A 7,500-nucleotide genomic window follows, 5' to 3' on the forward strand; every position below is an offset into this window, starting at 1 on the left:
GACCACCTGGGAATACCAGGTGCTGTAAGCTTTTCCCCTCTTGCTTCCATTACCATGGTCTTGTTATACATTACTAGTTTGTTATCTGAAACCCAACATAGATGAAGTTGCATAAGTAGTCTTGATGAGAGCTCTGCAATGGCTTACGGTCACACTACCCTGAGAACGCCCGATCTCGTCTGATCTTGGAAGCTAAGCAGGGTTTGGCCTGGTTAGTACTTGGATGGGAGACCACCTGGGAATACCAGGTGCTGTAAGCTTTTCCCCTCTTGCTTCCATTACCATGGTCTTGTTATACATTACTAGTTTGTTATCTGAAACCCAACATAGATGAAGTTGCATAAGTAGTCTTGATGAGAGCTCTGCAATGGCTTACGGTCACACTACCCTGAGAACGCCCGATCTCGTCTGATCTCGGAAGCTAAGCAGGGTTTGGCCTGGTTAGTACTTGGATGGGAGACCACCTGGGAATACCAGGTGCTGTAAGCTTTTCCCCTCTTGCTTCCATTACCATGGTCTTGTTATACATTACTAGTTTGTTATCTGAAACCCAACATAGATGAAGTTGCATAAGTAGTCTTGATGAGAGCTCTGCAATGGCTTACGGTCACACTACCCTTAGAACGCCCGATCTCGTCTGATCTCGGAAGCTAAGCAGGGTTTGGCCTGGTTAGTACTTGGATGGGAGACCACCTGGGAATACCAGGTGCTGTAAGCTTTTCCCCTCTTGCTTCCATTACCATGGTCTTGTTATACATTACTAGTTTGTTATCTGAAACCCAACATAGATGAAGTTGCATAAGTAGTCTTGATGAGAGCTCTGCAATGGCTTAAGGTCACACTACCCTGAGAACGCCCGATCTCGTCTGATCTCGGAAGCTAAGCAGGGTTTGGCCTGGTTAGTACTTGGATGGGAGACCACCTGGGAATACCAGGTGCTGTAAGCTTTTCCCCTCTTGCTTCCATTACCATGGTCTTGTTATACATTACTAGTTTGTTATCTGAAACCCAACATAGATGAAGTTGCATAAGTAGTCTTGATGAGAGCTCTGCAATGGCTTACGGTCACACTACCCTGAGAACGCCCGATCTCGTCTGATCTTGGAAGCTAAGCAGGGTTTGGCCTGGTTAGTACTTGGATGGGAGACCACCTGGGAATACCAGGTGCTGTAAGCTTTTCCCCTCTTGCTTCCATTACCATGGTCTTGTTATACATTACTAGTTTGTTATCTGAAACCCAACATAGATGAAGTTGCATAAGTAGTCTTGATGAGAGCTCTGCAATGGCTTACGGTCACACTACCCTGAGAACGCCCGATCTCGTCTGATCTCGGAAGCTAAGCAGGGTTTGGCCTGGTTAGTACTTGGATGGGAGACCACCTGGGAATACCAGGTGCTGTAAGCTTTTCCCCTCTTGCTTCCATTACCATGGTCTTGTTATACATTACTAGTTTGTTATCTGAAACCCAACATAGATGAAGTTGCATAAGTAGTCTTGATGAGAGCTCTGCAATGGCTTACGGTCACACTACCCTGAGAACGCCCGATCTCGTCTGATCTCGGAAGCTAAGCAGGGTTTGGCCTGGTTAGTACTTGGATGGGAGACCACCTGGGAATACCAGGTGCTGTAAGCTTTTCCCCTCTTGCTTCCATTACCATGGTCTTGTTATACATTACTAGTTTGTTATCTGAAACCCAACATAGATGAAGTTGCATAAGTAGTCTTGATGAGAGCTCTGCAATGGCTTACGGTCACACTACCCTGAGAACGCCCGATCTCGTCTGATCTCGGAAGCTAAGCAGGGTTTGGCCTGGTTAGTACTTGGATGGGAGACCACCTGGGAATACCAGGTGCTGTAAGCTTTTCCCCTCTTGCTTCCATTACCATGGTCTTGTTATACATTACTAGTTTGTTATCTGAAACCCAACATAGATGAAGTTGCATAAGTAGTCTTGATGAGAACTCTGCAATGGCTTACGGTCACACTACCCTGAGAACGCCCGATCTCGTCTGATCTCGGAAGCTAAGCAGGGTTTGGCCTGGTTAGTACTTGGATGGGAGACCACCTGGGAATACCAGGTGCTGTAAGCTTTTCCCCTCTTGCTTCCATTACCATGGTCTTGTTATACATTACTAGTTTGTTATCTGAAACCCAACATAGATGAAGTTGCATAAGTAGTCTTGATGAGAGCTCTGCAATGGCTTACGGTCACACTACCCTGAGAACGCCCGATCTCGTCTGATCTCGGAAGCTAAGCAGGGTTTGGCCTGGTTAGTACTTGGATGGGAGACCACCTGGGAATACCAGGTGCTGTAAGCTTTTCCCCTCTTGCTTCCATTACCATGGTCTTGTTATACATTACTAGTTTGTTATCTGAAACCCAACATAGATGAAGTTGCATAAGTAGTCTTGATGAGAGCTCTGCAATGGCTTACGGTCACACTACCCTGAGAACGTCTGATCTCGGAAGCTAAGCAGGGTTTGGCCTGGTTAGTACTTGGATGGGAGACCACCTGGGAATACCAGGTGCTGTAAGCTTTTCCCCTCTTGCTTCCATTACCATGGTCTTGTTATACATTACTAGTTTGTTATCTGAAACCCAACATAGATGAAGTTGCATAAGTAGTCTTGATGAGAGCTCTGCAATGGCTTACGGTCACACTACCCTGAGAACGCCCGATCTCGTCTGATCTCGGAAGCTAAGCAGGGTTTGGCCTGGTTAGTACTTGGATGGGAGACCACCAGGGAATACCAGATGCTGTAAGCTTTTCCCCTCTTGCTTCCATTACCATGGTCTTGTTATACATTACTAGTTTGTTATCTGAAACCCAACATAGATGAAGTTGCATAAGTAGTCTTGATGAGAGCTCTGTAATGGCTTACGGTCACACTACCCTGAGAACGCCCGATCTCGTCTGATCTCGGAAGCTAAGCAGGGTTTGGCCTGGTTAGTACTTGGATGGGAGACCACCTGGGAATACCAGGTGCTGTAAGCTTTTCCCCTCTTGCTTCCATTACCATGGTCTTGTTATACATTACTAGTTTGTTATCTGAAACCCAACATAGATGAAGTTGCATAAGTAGTCTTGATGAGAGCTCTGCAATGGCTTACAGTCACACTACCCTGAGAACGCCCGATCTCGTCTGATCTCGGAAGCTAAGCAGGGTTTGGCCTGGTTAGTACTTGGATGGGAGACCACCTGGGAATACCAGGTGCTGTAAGCTTTTCCCCTCTTGCTTCCATTACCATGGTCTTGTTATACATTACTAGTTTGTTATCTGAAACCCAACATAGATGAAGTTGCATAAGTAGTCTTGATGAGAGATCTGCAATGGCTTACGGTCACACTACCCTGAGAACGCCCGATCTCGTCTGATCTCGGAAGCTAAGCAGGGTTTGGCCTGGTTAGTACTTGGATGGGAGACCACCTGGCAATACCAGGTGCTGTAAGCTTTTCCCCTCTTGCTTCCATTACCATGGTCTTGTTATACATTACTAGTTTGTTGTCTGAAACCCAACATAGATGAAGTTGCATAAGTAGTCTTGATGAGAGCTCTGCAATGGCTTACGGTCACACTACCCTGAGAACGCCCGATCTCGTCTGATCTCGGAAGCTAAGCAGGGTTTGGCCTGGTTAGTACTTGGATGGGAGACCACCTGGGAATACCAGGTGCTGTAAGCTTTTCCCCTCTTGCTTCCATTACCATGGTCTTGTTATACATTACTAGTTTGTTATCTGAAACCCAACATAGATGAAGTTGCATAAGTAGTCTTGATGAGAGCTCTGCAATGGCTTACGGTCACACTACCCTGAGAACGCCCGATCTCGTCTGATCTCGGAAGCTAAGCAGGGTTTGGCCTGGTTAGTACTTGGATGGGAGACCACCTGGGAATACCAGGTGCTGTAAGCTTTTCCCCTCTTGCTTCCATTACCATGGTCTTGTTATACATTACTAGTTTGTTATCTGAAACCCAACATAGATGAAGTTGCATAAGTAGTCTTGATGAGAGCTCTGCAATGGCTTACGGTCACACTACCCTGAGAACGCCTGATCTCGTCTGATCTCGGAAGCTAAGCAGGGTTTGGCCTGGTTAGTACTTGGATGGGAGACCACCTGGGAATACCAGGTGCTGTAAGCTTTTCCCCTCTTGCTTCCATTACCATGGTCTTGTTATACATTACTAGTTTGTTATCTGAAACCCAACATAGATGAAGTTGCATAAGTAGTCTTGATGAGAGCTCTGCAATGGCTTACGGTCACACTACCCTGAGAACGCCCGATCTCGTCTGATCTCGGAAGCTAAGCAGGGTTTGGCCTGGTTAGTACTTGGATGGGAGACCACCTGGGAATACCAGGTGCTGTAAGCTTTTCCCCTCTTGCTTCCATTACCATGGTCTTGTTATACATTACCAGTTTGTTATCTGAAACACAACATAGATGAAGTTGCATAAGTAGTCTTGATGAGAGCTCTGCAATGGCTTACGGTCACACTACCCTGAGAACGCCCGATCTCGTCTGATCTCGCAAGCTAAGCAGGGTTTGGCCTGGTTAGTACTTGGATGGGAGACCACCTGGGAATACCAGGTGCTGTAAGCTTTTCCCCTCTTGCTTCCATTACCATGGTCTTGTTATACATTACTAGTTTGTTATCTGAAACCCAACATAGATGAAGTTGCATAAGTAGTCTTGATGAGAGCTCTGCAATGGCTTACGGTCACACTACCCTGAGAACGTCTGATCTCGGAAGCTAAGCATGGTTTGGCCTGGTTAGTACTTGGATGGGAGACCACCTGGGAATACCAGGTGCTGTAAGCTTTTCCCCTCTTGCTTCCATTACCATGGTCTTGTTATACATTACTAGTTTGTTATCTGAAACCCAACATAGATGAAGTTGCATAAGTAGTCTTGATGAGAGCTCTGCAATGGCTTACGGTCACACTACCCTGAGAACGCCCGATCTCGTCTGATCTCGGAAGCTAAGCAGGGTTTGGCCTGGTTAGTACTTGGATGGGAGACCACCTGGGAATACCAGGTGCTGTAAGCTTTTCCCCTCTTGCTTCCATTACCATGGTCTTGTTATACATTACTAGTTTGTTATCTGAAACCCAACATAGATGAAGTTGCATAAGTAGTCTTGATGAGAGCTCTGCAATGGCTTACGGTCACACTACCCTGAGAACGCCCGATCTCGTCTGATCTCGGAAGCTAAGCAGGGTTTGGCCTGGTTAGTACTTGGATGGGAGACCACCTGGGAATACCAGGTGCTGTAAGCTTTTCCCCTCTTGCTTCCATTACCATGGTCTTGTTATACATTACTAGTTTGTTATCTGAAACCCAACATAGATGAAGTTGCATAAGTAGTCTTGATGAGAGCTCTGCAATGGCTTACGGTCACACTACCCTGAGAACGCCCGATCTCATCTGATCTCGGAAGCTAAGCAGGGTTTGGCCTGGTTAGTACTTGGATGGGAGACCACCTGGGAATACCAGGTGCTGTAAGCTTTTCCCCTCTTGCTTCCATTACCATGGTCTTGTTATACATTACTAGATTGTTATCTGAAACCCAACATAGATGAAGTTGCATAAGTAGTCTTGATGAGAGCTCTGCAATGGCTTACGGTCACACTACCCTGAGAACGCCCGATCTCGTCTGATCTCGGAAGCTAAGCAGGGTTTGGCCTGGTTAGTACTTGGATGGGAGACCACCTGGGAATACCAGGTGCTGTAAGCTTTTCCCCTCTTGCTTCCATTACCATGGTCTTGTTATACATTACTAGTTTGTTATCTGAAACCCAACATAGATGAAGTTGCATAAGTAGTCTTGATGAGAGCTCTGCAATGGCTTACGGTCACACTACCCTGAGAACGCCCGATCTCGTCTGATCTCGGAAGCTAAGCAGGGTTTGGCCTGGTTAGTACTTGGATGGGAGACCACCTGGGAATACCAGGTGCTGTAAGCTTTTCCCCTCTTGCTTCCATTACCATGGTCTTGTTATACATTACTAGTTTGTTGTCTGAAACCCAACATAGATGAAGTTGCATAAGTAGTCTTGATGAGAGCTCTGCAATGGCTTACGGTCACACTACCCTGAGAACGCCCGATCTCGTCTGATCTCGGAAGCTAAGCAGGGTTTGGCCTGGTTAGTACTTGGATGGGAGACCACCTGGGAATACCAGGTGCTGTAAGCTTTTCCCCTCTTGCTTCCATTACCATGGTCTTGTTATACATTACTAGTTTGTTATCTGAAACCCAACATAGATGAAGTTGCATAAGTAGTCTTGATGAGAGCTCTGCAATGGCTTACGGTCACACTACCCTGAGAACGCCTGATCTCGGAAGCTAAGCAGGGTTTGGCCTGGTTAGTACTTGGATGGGAGACCACCTGGGAATACCAGGTGCTGTAAGCTTTTCCCCTCTTGCTTCCATTACCATGGTCTTGTTATACATTACTAGTTTGTTATCTGAAACCCAACATAGATGAAGATGCATAAGTAGTCTTGATGAGAGCTCTGCAATGGCTTACGGTCACACTACCCTGAGAACGCCCGATCTCGTCTGATCTCGGAAGCTAAGCAGGGTTTGGCCTGGTTAGTACTTGGATGGGAGACCACCTGGGAATACCAGGTGCTGTAAGCTTTTCCCCTCTTGCTTCCATTACCATGGTCTTGTTATACATTACTAGTTTGTTATCTGAAACCCAACATAGATGAAGTTGCATAAGTAGTCTTGATGAGAGCTCTGCAATGGCTTACGGTCACACTACCCTGAGAACGCCCGATCTCGTCTGATCTCGGAAGCTAAGCAGGGTTTGGCCTGGTTAGTACTTGGATGGGAGACCACCTGGGAATACCAGGTGCTGTAAGCTTTTCCCCTCTTGCTTCCATTACCATGGTCTTGTTATACATTACTAGTTTGTTATCTGAAACCCAACATAGATGAAGTTGCATAAGTAGTCTTGATGAGAGCTCTGCAATGGCTTACGGTCACACTACCCTGAGAACGCCCGATCTCGTCTGATATCGGAAGCTAAGCAGGGTTTGGCCTGGATAGTACTTGGATGGGAGACCACCTGGGAATACCAGGTGCTGTAAGCTTTTCCCCTCTTGCTTCCATTACCATGGTCTTGTTATACATTACTAGTTTGTTATCTGAAACCCAACATAGATGAAGTTGCATAAGTAGTCTTGATGAGAGCTCTGCAATGGCTTACGGTCACACTACCCTGAGAACGCCCGATCTCGTCTGATCTCGGAAGCTAAGCAGGGTTTGGCCTGGTTAGTACTTGGATGGGAGACCACCTGGGAATACCAGGTGCTGTAAGCTTTTCCCCTCTTGCTTCCATTACCATGGTCTTGTTATACATTACTAGTTTGTTATCTGAAACCCAACATAGATGAAGTTGCATAAGTAGTCTTGATGAGAGCTCTGCAATGGCTTACGGTCACACTACCCTGAGAACGCCCGATCTCGTCTGATCTCGGAAGCTAAGCAGGG

The 7,500-nt window shown here is 46.5% G+C and overlaps 31 non-coding genes and 3 pseudogenes across 31 annotated transcripts in view; all 34 read left to right on the forward strand.

Annotated features, from left to right (window-relative positions):
- LOC125791539 (5S ribosomal RNA) overlaps positions 1-31 on the forward strand; it is a 119-nt gene extending 88 nt beyond the window's left edge. Inside the window, exon 1 of the ribosomal RNA XR_007431265.1 lies at positions 1-31. This exon is cut by the window's left edge and continues 88 nt beyond it. This is a non-coding gene — a ribosomal RNA (5S ribosomal RNA).
- A 110-nt stretch (positions 32-141) lies between these two features.
- Positions 142-260, forward strand: LOC125791995 (5S ribosomal RNA). Its single transcript, XR_007431727.1, has one exon. It is a non-coding gene; the product is annotated as a 5S ribosomal RNA (ribosomal RNA).
- A 110-nt stretch (positions 261-370) lies between these two features.
- LOC125791540 (5S ribosomal RNA) lies at positions 371-489 on the forward strand. Its single transcript, XR_007431266.1, has one exon. It is a non-coding gene; the product is annotated as a 5S ribosomal RNA (ribosomal RNA).
- A 110-nt stretch (positions 490-599) lies between these two features.
- On the forward strand, positions 600-718 carry LOC125791801 (5S ribosomal RNA). The gene has a single exon (XR_007431533.1). It is a non-coding gene; the product is annotated as a 5S ribosomal RNA (ribosomal RNA).
- A 110-nt stretch (positions 719-828) lies between these two features.
- LOC125792338 (5S ribosomal RNA) lies at positions 829-947 on the forward strand. Its single transcript, XR_007432070.1, has one exon. It is a non-coding gene; the product is annotated as a 5S ribosomal RNA (ribosomal RNA).
- A 110-nt stretch (positions 948-1,057) lies between these two features.
- On the forward strand, positions 1,058-1,176 carry LOC125791996 (5S ribosomal RNA). The gene has a single exon (XR_007431728.1). It is a non-coding gene; the product is annotated as a 5S ribosomal RNA (ribosomal RNA).
- Positions 1,177-1,286: 110 nt separating this feature from the next.
- Positions 1,287-1,405, forward strand: LOC125791542 (5S ribosomal RNA). The gene has a single exon (XR_007431268.1). It is a non-coding gene; the product is annotated as a 5S ribosomal RNA (ribosomal RNA).
- Positions 1,406-1,515: 110 nt separating this feature from the next.
- On the forward strand, positions 1,516-1,634 carry LOC125791543 (5S ribosomal RNA). Its single transcript, XR_007431269.1, has one exon. It is a non-coding gene; the product is annotated as a 5S ribosomal RNA (ribosomal RNA).
- Positions 1,635-1,744: 110 nt separating this feature from the next.
- LOC125791544 (5S ribosomal RNA) lies at positions 1,745-1,863 on the forward strand. The gene has a single exon (XR_007431270.1). It is a non-coding gene; the product is annotated as a 5S ribosomal RNA (ribosomal RNA).
- A 110-nt stretch (positions 1,864-1,973) lies between these two features.
- On the forward strand, positions 1,974-2,092 carry LOC125791545 (5S ribosomal RNA). Its single transcript, XR_007431271.1, has one exon. It is a non-coding gene; the product is annotated as a 5S ribosomal RNA (ribosomal RNA).
- A 110-nt stretch (positions 2,093-2,202) lies between these two features.
- LOC125791546 (5S ribosomal RNA) lies at positions 2,203-2,321 on the forward strand. Its single transcript, XR_007431272.1, has one exon. It is a non-coding gene; the product is annotated as a 5S ribosomal RNA (ribosomal RNA).
- A 110-nt stretch (positions 2,322-2,431) lies between these two features.
- On the forward strand, positions 2,432-2,540 carry LOC125792765 (5S ribosomal RNA; annotated as a pseudogene).
- A 110-nt stretch (positions 2,541-2,650) lies between these two features.
- On the forward strand, positions 2,651-2,769 carry LOC125792489 (5S ribosomal RNA). Its single transcript, XR_007432222.1, has one exon. It is a non-coding gene; the product is annotated as a 5S ribosomal RNA (ribosomal RNA).
- Positions 2,770-2,879: 110 nt separating this feature from the next.
- LOC125791547 (5S ribosomal RNA) lies at positions 2,880-2,998 on the forward strand. The gene has a single exon (XR_007431273.1). It is a non-coding gene; the product is annotated as a 5S ribosomal RNA (ribosomal RNA).
- Positions 2,999-3,108: 110 nt separating this feature from the next.
- Positions 3,109-3,227, forward strand: LOC125791635 (5S ribosomal RNA). Its single transcript, XR_007431364.1, has one exon. It is a non-coding gene; the product is annotated as a 5S ribosomal RNA (ribosomal RNA).
- Positions 3,228-3,337: 110 nt separating this feature from the next.
- Positions 3,338-3,456, forward strand: LOC125792423 (5S ribosomal RNA). Its single transcript, XR_007432155.1, has one exon. It is a non-coding gene; the product is annotated as a 5S ribosomal RNA (ribosomal RNA).
- A 110-nt stretch (positions 3,457-3,566) lies between these two features.
- On the forward strand, positions 3,567-3,685 carry LOC125791548 (5S ribosomal RNA). Its single transcript, XR_007431274.1, has one exon. It is a non-coding gene; the product is annotated as a 5S ribosomal RNA (ribosomal RNA).
- A 110-nt stretch (positions 3,686-3,795) lies between these two features.
- On the forward strand, positions 3,796-3,914 carry LOC125791549 (5S ribosomal RNA). The gene has a single exon (XR_007431275.1). It is a non-coding gene; the product is annotated as a 5S ribosomal RNA (ribosomal RNA).
- A 110-nt stretch (positions 3,915-4,024) lies between these two features.
- Positions 4,025-4,143, forward strand: LOC125791867 (5S ribosomal RNA). The gene has a single exon (XR_007431599.1). It is a non-coding gene; the product is annotated as a 5S ribosomal RNA (ribosomal RNA).
- Positions 4,144-4,253: 110 nt separating this feature from the next.
- On the forward strand, positions 4,254-4,372 carry LOC125791550 (5S ribosomal RNA). Its single transcript, XR_007431276.1, has one exon. It is a non-coding gene; the product is annotated as a 5S ribosomal RNA (ribosomal RNA).
- A 110-nt stretch (positions 4,373-4,482) lies between these two features.
- On the forward strand, positions 4,483-4,601 carry LOC125792295 (5S ribosomal RNA). Its single transcript, XR_007432027.1, has one exon. It is a non-coding gene; the product is annotated as a 5S ribosomal RNA (ribosomal RNA).
- A 110-nt stretch (positions 4,602-4,711) lies between these two features.
- LOC125792787 (5S ribosomal RNA) lies at positions 4,712-4,820 on the forward strand (annotated as a pseudogene).
- A 110-nt stretch (positions 4,821-4,930) lies between these two features.
- Positions 4,931-5,049, forward strand: LOC125791551 (5S ribosomal RNA). The gene has a single exon (XR_007431277.1). It is a non-coding gene; the product is annotated as a 5S ribosomal RNA (ribosomal RNA).
- A 110-nt stretch (positions 5,050-5,159) lies between these two features.
- On the forward strand, positions 5,160-5,278 carry LOC125791553 (5S ribosomal RNA). The gene has a single exon (XR_007431279.1). It is a non-coding gene; the product is annotated as a 5S ribosomal RNA (ribosomal RNA).
- Positions 5,279-5,388: 110 nt separating this feature from the next.
- Positions 5,389-5,507, forward strand: LOC125792884 (5S ribosomal RNA). Its single transcript, XR_007432475.1, has one exon. It is a non-coding gene; the product is annotated as a 5S ribosomal RNA (ribosomal RNA).
- A 110-nt stretch (positions 5,508-5,617) lies between these two features.
- On the forward strand, positions 5,618-5,736 carry LOC125791554 (5S ribosomal RNA). Its single transcript, XR_007431280.1, has one exon. It is a non-coding gene; the product is annotated as a 5S ribosomal RNA (ribosomal RNA).
- Positions 5,737-5,846: 110 nt separating this feature from the next.
- Positions 5,847-5,965, forward strand: LOC125791555 (5S ribosomal RNA). The gene has a single exon (XR_007431281.1). It is a non-coding gene; the product is annotated as a 5S ribosomal RNA (ribosomal RNA).
- Positions 5,966-6,075: 110 nt separating this feature from the next.
- LOC125791556 (5S ribosomal RNA) lies at positions 6,076-6,194 on the forward strand. The gene has a single exon (XR_007431282.1). It is a non-coding gene; the product is annotated as a 5S ribosomal RNA (ribosomal RNA).
- A 110-nt stretch (positions 6,195-6,304) lies between these two features.
- LOC125792711 (5S ribosomal RNA) lies at positions 6,305-6,413 on the forward strand (annotated as a pseudogene).
- Positions 6,414-6,523: 110 nt separating this feature from the next.
- Positions 6,524-6,642, forward strand: LOC125791557 (5S ribosomal RNA). Its single transcript, XR_007431283.1, has one exon. It is a non-coding gene; the product is annotated as a 5S ribosomal RNA (ribosomal RNA).
- A 110-nt stretch (positions 6,643-6,752) lies between these two features.
- LOC125791558 (5S ribosomal RNA) lies at positions 6,753-6,871 on the forward strand. The gene has a single exon (XR_007431284.1). It is a non-coding gene; the product is annotated as a 5S ribosomal RNA (ribosomal RNA).
- Positions 6,872-6,981: 110 nt separating this feature from the next.
- On the forward strand, positions 6,982-7,100 carry LOC125792235 (5S ribosomal RNA). Its single transcript, XR_007431967.1, has one exon. It is a non-coding gene; the product is annotated as a 5S ribosomal RNA (ribosomal RNA).
- A 110-nt stretch (positions 7,101-7,210) lies between these two features.
- Positions 7,211-7,329, forward strand: LOC125791559 (5S ribosomal RNA). Its single transcript, XR_007431285.1, has one exon. It is a non-coding gene; the product is annotated as a 5S ribosomal RNA (ribosomal RNA).
- Positions 7,330-7,439: 110 nt separating this feature from the next.
- The window catches only part of LOC125791560 (5S ribosomal RNA), a 119-nt gene continuing 58 nt past the window's right edge, over positions 7,440-7,500 (forward strand). Inside the window, exon 1 of the ribosomal RNA XR_007431286.1 lies at positions 7,440-7,500. This exon is cut by the window's right edge and continues 58 nt beyond it. This is a non-coding gene — a ribosomal RNA (5S ribosomal RNA).

This window comes from Astyanax mexicanus, unplaced genomic scaffold, assembly GCF_023375975.1.
Source record: "Astyanax mexicanus isolate ESR-SI-001 unplaced genomic scaffold, AstMex3_surface scaffold_36, whole genome shotgun sequence".
Classification (NCBI taxonomy): domain Eukaryota; kingdom Metazoa; phylum Chordata; class Actinopteri; order Characiformes; family Acestrorhamphidae; genus Astyanax; species Astyanax mexicanus.